The sequence below is a fragment of the Ornithodoros turicata genome, unplaced genomic scaffold (genome assembly GCF_037126465.1).
Source record: "Ornithodoros turicata isolate Travis unplaced genomic scaffold, ASM3712646v1 Chromosome161, whole genome shotgun sequence".
Taxonomy (NCBI): domain Eukaryota; kingdom Metazoa; phylum Arthropoda; class Arachnida; order Ixodida; family Argasidae; genus Ornithodoros; species Ornithodoros turicata.
In genome coordinates this window covers 3500-16574 of record NW_026999322.1, presented here as the reverse complement: position 1 = coordinate 16574, position 13075 = coordinate 3500, and the positions used below count along the sequence as shown (strand labels likewise).

General features: G+C 44.8%; 1 long non-coding RNA gene across 1 annotated transcript; it reads left to right on the top strand.

Moving 5' to 3' along the window:
- Positions 1-4279: 4279 nt before the first annotated feature.
- LOC135372702 (uncharacterized) lies at positions 4280-11299 on the top strand. The gene is made up of 3 exons (XR_010416073.1): positions 4280-4331; positions 4773-4937; positions 10700-11299. It is a non-coding gene; the product is annotated as an uncharacterized LOC135372702 (long non-coding RNA).
- The last annotated feature ends 1776 nt before the right edge of the window (positions 11300-13075 follow it).

Genomic DNA, 13075 nt, shown 5'->3' with positions numbered 1-13075 from the left:
TCTTTTGTGTTGTTTTTTCTGTTCTTCCTTCCTCTTATTTCTATACCAGTTCTGCATACATCATAGGATCCCGCCAGAGTGTGTGATTCTTCAGCTTTAGTTTTGTGTTCTTCTTTTTTCTTTTCCTTTCCCTTCTTTTTTTTTCTTAATAAACATATCCCCCCCCCCCGGCCAGAGTACTTACTTCGCGGTGCGCCCTTGCCCCCTCCGGGAAAATGAAAACTCTCCGCCTCTGCTACTCTAAGGAAAAAAAAAGAGTAGAGCGGGGAGTAATTGCAGCTTCTACTCCCCTAGACAGCAATTACTCCCCATATTAGTCCCCTAACCCTACATTTACTCCCCAGGACTGCAAATTGTCACTGAACTTCGCGAATGGTCTCCTGAATGCAAGAGTCTACGTCAATATATGCCCTTGGTCAATTTGATGGCATAAGGCTGTATAACTGAGCCAACGTAGCAATTTTCCAGCCACACAGAGTAAGAAACAGCGCATCTTTCTTCGCAAATTGCGCCCTATGTATGGCGCAACATTTTATATAACTCGATATATATATCACGGTTGACGGTTTGCTTCGAAGTATTTTCATGCATGACCAGTGAAAACATGTCGCCGTATACCGACAAAATGAAATTATAATTAACGTCTATGGGTGTAATGCAGGCGAAGTACTCTTTAAGTTTTATGTCCGCGAACCTTGGGCATGCCCCTTTATGGTAGCACGAACCAAATCCGTAGTACCCGTGAAAGCCAAGATGGTTTTACATTGGGGATAGAGCTATGGAGTCCACACAGCAGCATAATCCCATAAATCTGTTTTTCAGCAATGCTTCCTGACTCGGTCTTCTCTGTCACACCACTGAAAATATCCTTTGCATCACCTACAGAGTCTAAGGAAGGTGTTCATGCCCTGCTCTCCTTTACCACACTTAAAAGCACGTGCTTCTGCGTCACAGTTTGTTTGGATTTATTTATATCGTGCCTACCAACGGATGACAACAGCCTCCTGGGCAGTGCACTATAAAAATATAATATATTGAATTCACAGGAAAAGAAGAACGAACAACAAGCTGAAATAGCAGCTATATATCAATTCAGGATTAAACAAAATAAAAATCGGGAAATAATCAGACACAGTCAGTTACAAAGTAGACGATGGATGAGAAGAACATTTGAATTGATGAAGATTCATGGAAATATCACTGTCGAGGTGGTTAAAGCCATTCAAGAGAAACTGCGTACGAAACGTAGGGATCATTTCCTCATTAACTGGTGGGTAGAATAATACTGGTTTTCTTCTAGCACGAATAGTACAATAAAAATGTAGCGTAGATAATAGGTGAGAGCAGTTAGTACGGCCATTGACCAGCCTATTCAAGAACAACAGATCGTTCATAAGACGTGTCCTGCTCAACATAGGCAAACCTAAACAGAGGTGGGGAGTAATTCATTACAAAGTAACGCATTACCGGTAATGCATTACTTTTGAGTAATGAGTAATGGTAATGAATTACATTTTGCCAGCAAGTAATGAGTAATGGTAATGCATTACATTTCCACTGAGTAATGCAGGGTGGCATTACTCATTACTTTTGTCCAATGTTCATTGGGCCACGTGAAGATTTGGAACATCCAGGTTCTTTTCAACCCGCCTTTAACAATGAGCACAGGGCAACAAGGAAAGAGAAAGGCGCAGCCTGGGAAATTCTGCAAGAGTTCAACAGTCGGCGCTGTGTGTCACAAGTGTCTACATGATGATATCACCGATTTTCTCCTGTGCGCATTTGGAATAAAGGATAACCAATGAAACAGAAACATAGCCTCTATGAGGGTAACACGTAACAATTGCTGTGGTGATTCGCTGTTTTGGTACGGTACCGTGTTAGTTTCTCTTGATCTGTCAGAGGTAGTTTTTCTGCCAGGACAGAACTGTAGGCTGGGCTTCATCCGCCGGCTCCATAATGCTAGAAAAGGCATCATCTGCAATAAATCTTATATATAGTTTTTGCCTATCAGACTCGCTTCTGCGGGGATTTAGTGAAACCGATTTGGGGATACTCGGGTGGCTATTGCCTATAGCAAAAAACGCAAGGAAAAACTTATGCACAGCATCTTGGAGGCTTATGCCCTGAAATGCAAATATAATGCCAAAGTAATGCCATTACTTCGTTAAAGTAATGGCATTACTAATGCATTACTAACATCCAAAAAGGAATGAGTAATGTAATGCATTAGATTTTTATACAAGTAATGAGTAATGGTAATGCATTACAGAATAAAAGTAATTTTCCCACCTCTGAACCTAAATAGTCTAAAAGTCTAGGATAGGAATAATACAATCGTTTGCGGCAACTCATTTATCATCACGTGAATGAACCGACCTGACATGTTTGCTGATTTAAATACTCGTGACTCATCAGTATTAAATGAATAAGGGAAGTTGTCAGGTAACGACAAGACCTGACCGGGCTGGTATAATTCCTCCGTCCAAAGCACCTTCAAATTTGTTTGCCTCTTACTCCTGTACTGTGACTCCTGGCAACGTCTTCTCAAGTGTTCGTTTTACAGTGTAATGTGGCGCTTCATGAGATGCTCTCCGAAAAAAGAACAGGAGTGAAGGAGGTTGCGCCTTCGGCTACTGGTAATGACATCTTTTAGATTTTCCATTTATCACTCTATGATATACGACACTATTACTAGCCAAGCATTGCGCATATGTGAAGGCATCGTGCAATTCAGAATATTACACCCAACCTGGAACATGTGTTGTGACATTATACAGTGTTCAGTGCATTGATCCAATAATTTCCAAGTCACTTTGAATCTAATTCATTTTTGCGGGAATTCATTTACACTGATTGAGAAGCTCTGCACATCTAATGTGACTATACCAGAAAAAACATACTGGCAAACGGAAACGGACAACCACTCCAATGAGAAATATGCTGCTGTGGCTGATTGGTTCAATGAGATATGAAGGTGACATTCAATGGGTTTTAAGCCGCCAGTTCTCGTTACATCTCATTAACATTTACTTTTATTTCTCATTAAGACTCAATGAGTATTGCACCCTTTTCAATGTATTACTTGTCCCAAATCATCTATTGGTATCTAAGTATTTTCATGGTCACTGAATGAGATTTGTGTACATGATATCCAATAGGATCGATGGGATTTTCATTATACTTTGAATGAGACAGCTTCCAACAGGGAGAAAAGACGACACTAACATCATACCCACAGGGGTGGCGTCCAATGTATTGCACCGTAGACGAAAGCGTGCTGGGCGAACGCAATGCATCTGGACAGGTCCTGGTCGCATGTTACAGCAAACATGAAGACACAGATGACCTTAAAGATGGCGGAGCCCGTGATTGGCAGCCAAACCGCTTGTAAACAATGCGGTTCATGTTTCTGCGTAACGTTTTGGATGTCTTTGATCACGGTAACTATTTTTGTCCGATAATCTCGCAGTAAAACGCGCAGTTTTGCACATAAGGCCTCGTACTGTTGACGACTTCTAAAGATGCGATGACGACCGCGCGTTAAAACTCACTGAGCCGATGCCACGTACTTAAACTGAGGAGAAATGAGCTGCCATGTTGCGGAAGAACCACCACGTAGTTTACGCTGGCAAACTACGCTCATCTCATGGCGTTATGATGACGGAAATGTGTCAATGTGTAAGCGGCATAACGACATGTAAACAAAGTCACATGCCTCAAAACGACGGTTTCTATGACGTAAGACAAGGACAAGATGGCAGATTTGCCAAAAGAACCCGGTTGAGGGTAGTTACAACAATGTCGGGTTTTGTGTCACCCCCTCGATAGGCATGTGCAAAGTGATGTTGACAACACATTGATTGGCCCTGAAACGAGATTTCGAAACTGAAACCGCTGGTCTTTCAGAGGGTAGGTATAGTAACGCCATATGGCTTCGCTCGGCGCTCGAGAGTTTAACCTTTCAATTTCACGCCTGCTGTAATTAACCTTTCAGGTTCCCGCATGTTGTTATTAACCTTTCAGGCTCCTGTATGTTGTAATTAATATTTTTCAGTTTCCTATCTGTTTTAATTATCCTTTTAGGTTCCCGTATGTTGTTATTAACCTTTCAGGCTCCTGTATGTTGTAATCAACATTTTTCAGTTTCCTATCTGTTGTAATTAACCTTTCAGTTTCCAACCTGTTTAATTAACCTTTTAGTTTCTCGTCTGTTGTAATCAACATTTCAGTTTCTCGTCTCGTGTAAGTAACCTTTCAGCTTCCTACCTGTTGTAATGAACCTTCCGTTTTTGGTCTCTTGTAATGAACCTTTCAGCTTCTCGTCTGTTGTAAGTAACATTTCACTTACTGGTCTCTTGCAATTGACCTTTTAGTTTTCTGGCTGTATAGCTGCAGGGGCTGTTAAAGTTACTTTGGAGTTACTAAACTTAAACTAAAGTTAACTAGAGTTACTTAAACGCGACGAGCCTTCGTGTCGTGTCGTTCTTCTTCGTGTTCCCTCAACCTCGAGGTTTTGCTATGCTATGAGTCTGAATTACGGCTGCAAATAACGAGTGAGAGAAAATATTCCTCCGGCAATAGGAGTCCTTGGGCTTTTCGAAACAAAATTTATAGGCTATGTCGAGGCAATTCCTCGGAATTGAAACAGAAATTCCTGAACAGTTTTCACGATCAGCTCTGTTAAAGCTCAAAAGGAAAAAAATTAATTCACATTCATATTCTGTTGAGTTTATATTTACTCCAAAAGTAACTCAACAACATGTTTGCAGAAATTAAAAACCCATGATGAAAGATGAAAGTCACTGAAAAGGTTAGCCAGCTGTAGGACTCGAACCCACGTCTTCTGAATTACCGGTCCAGGGCTCTACCAAGTGACCCAAGCCAACACGCCTTCTCAGCGACTTCCAGGGTGCGTCATCTGAAGGGACAAACCAGTCAGTCACTCCCACTCATCCTCTTTTCACTCTTACATTTTTGCTCACTCATACACATATTCATACGACAGGGATCGACGCAACTGTTGAACACGAGAGAACTGATGTTCTCAGGCTGGAACGACATACTTTGAGGCTTTGTATGTATTTGTCCCTTCGATGTTGTTCATGTCTCAGAACGTCAGTTCTCTGATGCTCAAAACTCATTTTCGTAAGTGATACTGCCACAGTCCGCGTGCGTCTTCGTGTTCCATATCGGAGCGTTCTTGGTGCCCATATATGGGCCTGTATGGAAACACGCGATCACACACAGTAGCAAGACGTCCTGCGTCGGATGACACTTCGACTGTGGCGTGTCTGCCGCTTACGATTTCGGCGCGTGGTTTAGATAATCGAGATTTGTATGTTAGACATGCCTGGCAGCTATGGGCCCAGACTACCGTATATAGTACATTTTTGCACCTCTATCCACTGATGGGGTTTGTCTTGGCTTGCCACTGCAGTCCCAAAGAATGCCTTCTCGACCGACTACGACTCAATGTTGCTCGTACCGACCAGCCTCTCTAAGAAAAGGGTCAGTTAAGTTCCTTTAACTGCACTTCTGCTGATTCCATGATAGGTAAGCCTAAGCGATGGGCGAGAAAACAGACGAACACGACACAACACGAATGGAAGGCTGCTAGCGTGTCGTGCATATGTGCTTTCTCTCCCACTGCAACAGTCTTGTGGGTGGAGTTTAACCACCAGCTAGCCCGCATCTACGTCATCTTATGAACCTTCGGCGTGGAATCTGACATCCCCCACCATCTCCTGTGTTGTCAACAGCACCTCCGTCATCGAGAGAGCCTCTGATGTTGCATAAGCGTAGAAAACGGGGGGGCAGTGGGGCTCGTGCCCCCCCCCCCCCCGGGCTGATCTATGGGGGGGCAGAGCCCCCCCCCCCGGGCTGTGAGTTCAAGAAGCATTCACCTTTCCTTTGCTCCAGGAGCTCCAGGAATATTCTCCAGTTATTATGCTCTATGAAAGAACGTGGCTCACGATATCCAATTATGAAATTCATTTACTTCTAGCGAGCGCCTTTACCACGAAACAATGCCATTCAAAGAGCATAATCCGCGTGAGTCTCTCCTTCCTACTCTGAGAGCACCGACGTCACACGTCTCGCACGTGTAGCAAAGCTGCATTCCAGTCACTGGAGATGGTGGAGATTTCGGACTCCTAGCCAATGACGGGCCTCGTTGACACAATTCAGCAGCGTGCGGGGAGAACCGGTTGTGAGAACACCGCTGTGACCTCCCGGAGCAATACAGCGCTGAAAACATAGTGCGCGCATGAAATGAAATATTGTGGGCTTTTGGTACCTTTTGATCTGGCTACCTTGGGTTTGACAAGTGTAAATATGTTTAGAATTGACCTCACTACCCGATATTAAAACAAAATCAGTGTATAGGCGCCCCGCATTTTGAATGGTTGATGGTGCGCGACGTCAAAATGACGTGTGGCTATTGTCACCAAGGCATCGCAGGGCGGGGCTTGAGCGCGAAAGAGTGCGGTGAATATTCGGTTGGTTTGGAGTCATTATTTACTTTTTTGCGACAAAAATTTTTGCTAAACGTCACTCTAGGAAACGAATCACACTGCATTACAAAAAAGTGCACCTTGCATACCTGTTTATTGCCCCTTTAACCTAGACGCTTCTGAGGTTCCAGAGCCGGGAGCCCCCTCCGCCGTTACCATGTGAGCAACCAGTGAAGGCAAGCGCCGCGTCTGTTAGTGAACTTGCATGCTCGCGCGACGCTGCCCTCCACCGCTGGACTCCTCCCGTCCCCTCCCGTGTGCCAGGCTCGCCCCCCCCCCCCCGGGAAAATTGGCGTGCTACGCCTATGTGATCTTGTATACTCCAGATTGTTAGTGGACTTTTCTTTGGCCACTTTGGCTTCTCTCTCAGTCTTCTCCACAGGCCCAAATGCCGCGCTTGCGCTGTCGAAGCTGATATTCTACATCTTCTCCTGGACTGCCACAGATTCGACGCCCCTCGATCGTCGCTTAGACGATGCCTACTCGAGCTAAGGTGCACAGACTTTTCTCTGGCCACTCTGCTCGACAAACTACGACATCGCACACAGCGGTCAGAGAAAAAAAAAGTTTTTACATTCCTTAGTGACAGACGTCTTATGAGACGTCTTATGGTTTCTGAACACAAGTCGTGTCATCTCATTCTTCGGCGTCAACCCTCACCTCTCACCCTCAACGCATTAACCTCATCTTTTTTTAAAAGTCATCTTTCTCTTTAATCTGTCTCAGCCTGCTTTCACCTTTTGTTCGTGTATCCTTTATTTCCCATTCTTTTCGTTTATCTTTATTTCTATTTTTCTTTTGCTCTTTCCTTTCTTTCTCTTTGTGGAGTAGCAAGCCGCCATGCCGTTTGGCTGACCTTTGCTCCGACTTTTGGATAAATGAACAGGCTGACAGCGCTGCCGAAGCAACTCTCTCGGCTAGGAGACGGACGCGTACTGTACTGCTGAGAGGAGATCGTCGGTCCGTATTTCGACGCCTCGTGGATCCTCTGGCTACCCGTCAACAGACCGCTGAAATTCTATCCCCCCCCCCCCCCGACCACCACCGCCATGCTGAGCAGAGTTGATCCCGCGCTCGCTTTCCGAATGCCTGCACATATGTCTCGTCAAGATGCCGCATTAGTTCATCGAATGTGCCTCGAAGTGGCCTTCACAGCTCAGTGGCGCTACCACTTGAGACAAGACTCCTGCGGTCAGGTCCTAAGTCACTGCGGTGCTGTTGAAGATCTCGAGCACATTCTTCTCCATTGCCCACACTACCACCCTTCCCGCTCCGTACTCTCCACTTCCCTCAACGAGCTAGACTCCCGTCCTCTCTCCCTCACAAAATTAAATGGCCACACCCAGCACACCAACGCTCTGCCCTCGAGGCTCTCTTCACCTTTCTGGACACCACAGGACTTCGATCTTTATTGTGAATGGGCTCATTATATCATTCCCCGCATCAGCACCAGCAATGAGGTAGAGTATCGCCCCCGGCGATGAAACTTCCCAGCCATCATCCCGTAATAAAGTTGTTGTTGTTGTTTGGATCACTGAATGACAGGAATCCAATGGCATAATAGGATTCCCCGATTTTCTTGGGAGTGTACCACGTATTATCTGGAAGGCGATTTTGGGTTTGCAGTAGGCAGTGACTTAACAAACAAAAATTATCACACGTAGTGGGTATGGCACGAATAAACCGGATCTCTGAGCGGCGCACACAGGGAATAGCAGGAAGGCTTCGGGATCAAAGTAGTCAGTACCGCTTCCTGTCTGAATTCAGGAGGAACTATGACGAGATACGTCTGGAAAGTATTATTTATTTTTCACTATTTATTTACTTATACTGCCCCTACTGGGCCGAAGCAGTGGTTTGCAGCAGTTATACCATACTTACTTAACATATAGCGCATGAAGCAGTGGTCTCTAGGCAATATTGGACAACACGTTGTAGAGCACCTTTGGAGCCGTCACGGTCATTTACAATATTTCAGGCTAGCAGGGATTACTAAGCAATTGTCTTGCGTTCCTCACTTGCATGGACCGAAATATTCGAACAGTTGGAGGAGATAGTAGATGTGCTTCTTCCTCTGAACGATATCCAGTCATTCTGCACGCTACGAGTTTACTTGCCTCAATGCTGTTTCTCGGTCATGTATCCAAGATTATTATCTTATCTGTGGCCACATGTTGTGGCTACATATGAAAAATTCATGCGGAAAAACTACTGCAATATTAAATTGCATTGTTCCTTTACTGCGCAGGGCGGTTCTGTCTGTTTTAGGCATTCTTAACTTTAATTTTTATGTCAGTCTATGTCCAGCAGCTTACTGGCACTGTCCTCGATCACTGTGCGCGTTGGCTGTTCATGAGACCCTGTGCAGAAGGAAGAGACTACACAAGCTTACCACAACAGATACGGCGAATGAGTCACTAAATTGCTGACAACTCTGGAAGACATTAGCTGCCAGTAGACAACTGATGGGATTGAGAGAACGTGGGAGTAAACAGCGGGACTGGTGTACATAAAAGGGGGAAAGAGGGGTAAACTATAATTGACGTTTCGAGCGGACACTCTTCATCATAAAAAAGGGGAAACAGGAAGCCAGTGCCGGAGGTTGTCAAACATACTGCCCAGCCCGCTAGGGAGCTGCAGGTGAACGTGTTAACAACAGGACATCATGTGTAACAGGACAGCAGGACAGCACGTGTAACACCAGCCGACAGTTACACAGACACCGGACAGACGGCTACTGTCGTCCGGTGTTACACAGGCTGCCCCAGTTAACAAGTTCACTTGTAGCCCCCTAACGGGCTGGTCAGTATGTTTAACTTTAGCTTCCTGTTCCCCCGTTTTTCTGCTGAATAGCGTGCGCTCAAAACGCCAAGTATATTTTTTCCTCCTTTTTAAGTACACCAGTCCCGGTTTTTACCCCCTGTGTTTTGTGTACATAGCAGTCCTTTTTATTGTTTTGAATGAACGTATGTTTAACTTTAGCTTCCTGTTCCCCCGTTTTTCTGATGAATAGCGTTCGCTCAAAACGCCAAGTATATTTTTTTCTCCTTTTTTAAGTACACCAGTCCCGGTTTTTACCCCTGTGTTTTGTGTACATAGCAGTCCTTTTTATTGTTTTGAATGAACGTGTACAAGCAGTCTCATACCTTGGATTTTTGGTTTTCTCGGCCTCATTCGCCATTAATCAGTGGCCTTTGTAGAAGCAAAAGGATGGGAAAGAAGCACAAGGTTTCTCTGCACACTGTAAACGATACTCCAGGTTCTTTATCCATTTGAACTAGTATTTTATTTCACATTTCACATTTTAACGCTCATATGCTCCACCTTTTCAACACACGCCTTGCTGTAAGCTCAGGCACGTGCGTGCTGGGATAATCACGACCACCATGAGGTAGGCAGTGCGGGAGAGCTTCGTATCGAGCCCCCCCCCCTGACTTCGAGCTCTAGCTACGCTGCTGCTAGCAAGCTCCACATGTCTCTGTACAAAAACATGACAACATTGTATGTACAGGGTGTGTGCAGAAAAACGTGACCCGCATTTTTACATCTAACTCGTTGTCTACTTACCCGAGGAACTGCCTGTGGCGTACGATGACGTATTCATGCTTGCGAAAGCTACCAAAAAATGCTTAAGTCATACTCAGCGTAAAAAATACACAGAGTGCGAAAACATCGGCTTCCATGCATTATAATAGAGAGGTCATGACAGTGCATGGCAGTGCATGGCGGTCTCAGGAGAGTTATGTGTAGGCACCGCTAGGTGTACTACCGATGAGCATTCATGTGGGACATCGTTTCGAATTCTGCACGGATGGCTCCTCTAGCGGTACTTGAACACAACTCTCCTTCGTCCGCCAGTTGCCCTATTCTGATGCAAGGAGGCCGAAGTTTTCGTTGCTCTGTCCATTTTTTTGAGCTGAGTATGGCTTCCACGATTTTTCTGCAGATTTCGCACGGATAAATGCGCCATCGTTCGTTAGTTAGGAGACAGCAAGCTATGTTCCTAAATGGTGGTCAGTTTTGCTGCACACACCCTGCATTATATCAGTTACGAATGTTTAACTGCGACTGTATGAGTCTACACGGGATGACCCGAGATGCACCGTTAAAGGGATCCTCAAAGGGACCCTCAAAAGGGACCCTCAAAGCCTACGGTCATTTTCAATTTCTTCCTCTGTACCAAGGCATTCACTGTGTGAAGGGCGTCTGTGACCCGCCTGCGAGGGCAACTGGCTGTGACGTCAAACACAGGGGTTGTTGCCGATTGGAGGACGGCCTTTTGCCAGCAAAATTTTGCAAACAAGCTTGCAAACTTCGTGGTAACTTTCGTCGGTCCGGAGAGAAAGCGTGGGCACCACGTGATATGAGCTAAGCGATGAAGACTCACATGTTGGTGATCAGGAAGAGAGATCGTGAACACGGACAAATGATTGACGACATTAACGAAATATTTGCGCAGTTGCTTTACCCTTGATCTCTCATCAGTGGTCTAAGGTAATTAGGTATTCACATGTCTATTCGAAGTCACACGTTGTCTACTCCAGCGAAAGAATGTTGAAGGAAACCAGCGCAGGCCAGAGAAGGCAATATTCACGTCCCCTGGCACGAGGTCGTTCTTCAGAATGCATACCTGAAACAAGAACAGCAGGTGAGCCAAGGCTGTGAGACGCATTTTTTTTATAATTGAGTACGAAACATAAAGAACATTGGGCGGCATATAAGAAACGCATGGCATCCACGCGCGTTGGCTGTCTTTTTCTTTTGTTTGCTTGCTCTCACCTCCTTCGCCAGCTTTCTCGCCAGTGTCACACTCTTGCCAGGGAAAGGTAACAGAAACGGAAACGGGGGGTATTATACCGGAAATGTATCAGGTAACGATAACAGCAACAGAAACGAATTTCGCACAGTTATCGTGAGTAACACTTCTGGAAACCATGTTCATATTAACTGCTAACAGAAATCACGTACCTATATGTGTATTTTGAATAAACGTTGTCTCTTCTGTGCATGTATCCTTGGAGTCCTCAAAATAGACTTCAGAGCGTAGAGGGATTAAGTTAGAATACCTGAAACAGAAACGGAAATGAGAATAATTTGCGGTAATAATTCGGGTACTGCAGGACCCGAATTATTGGAATTCATGTAGATAAATTTATGAAACAGACCTCAATGAAGCAAACTAAATTTAACTGAAGAACTAAAACTAAAATGAACTGTCAGACTGAAGCATATAAGTAAATGATATGCAGTAAATAGAAGAAGCATAGTTCGTATACGCTTATGGTGACTTGTTAGTTGCAAGCGTGAGTAACATTCCTGAAAACCATGTTCATATTAACTGCTCACAGAAATCACGTACCTATATATGTATTTTGAATAAACGTTGTCTCTTGTGTGCGTGTATCCCTGGAGTCCTCAAAATAGACTTCAGAGACTTCATTAAGTTTTGTCACAGTCTCCATGCTCTTTTTCTTAAAAAAAAAGGAGAACAAAAAGGGGCTCGAGGTGGAGGGTACCGAAAATCGAAACGAAAACGTAACGGAAACGAAAGCAACATGGGGGTAACGAAAACTGAAACAGAAACAAATAAGGGCCAGTAACGGAAGTGGTAACGGAAACGAAAAATATTCCGTTACCTTTTCCTGTCTCTTGCTCCGCCGGACACGCGTTTGACCTGCACGCGCTTGTTCGGGCACCTTCTCCCGTCCCCTCTCCCAGCTAGGTGCGAAAGCAGAGGTCTCCCTCCCAAAGCGGAAATCTGGAAGCGGTGGCAGTACAATGCAGCCTCGGTTAGCAGACGACAAACAGCCAAATTTATATGCAGTTCACCGCGGAAACTTGAGTGCCTTTACACGAAACTTTAAGTGAATGGTCATCAGGGTCAACATTTGCACCGCTGGACACTATTCTGAAAAAGAATATTCTCTTCACCGACCTTATACTGAGCTTTTTCATGTTCGTCCCATAGGACTCGATGTATTTGTTTCCCAGGAAACAAAAATTGTGTGCAGAAGATGAATTAAAAAGGTGTCAATACCTACATGGTCTCTTCCACTACTTTATGCCCAGAGATTGACTCCCTAAGAGCCATGGTTTGCGAGATGAACTGGACACCATGATACCCATAGAGATTACATTGGCGTGATTCCACCTTAACCTTAACGAGATGTCCCAGTCAACTGCGACTGAAAAGCAAGAGGAAAGGAAGGGGTCGGCCAGGCCGACTCCCTGCAAATATTGAAGAGCACATACCGTTGTGTTGCATCAATCGCGTCGGGTACATTGTTTACATGGGCCAGGGTAAGGAAATATTGATGCTCATTTTTAGTGGTGTACCGAAAGGTAGTCAACGTCCAAAGAGGAATTTGCACATGACAATGGTTACGTGTTGAAGTGTAATGTTAACGCTCTCCATGAATGGGTTCTGCATGTGACAGAGAAGAAATCTTTGTTACCGGATTCTTTGTGGACGCTATGATTATGAATGACCCCAGTTTGCCTTTAACCTCCCAGCATCAACATACCAAGTCATAGAAAAACTGGCACTAGCAAGTGAAAGA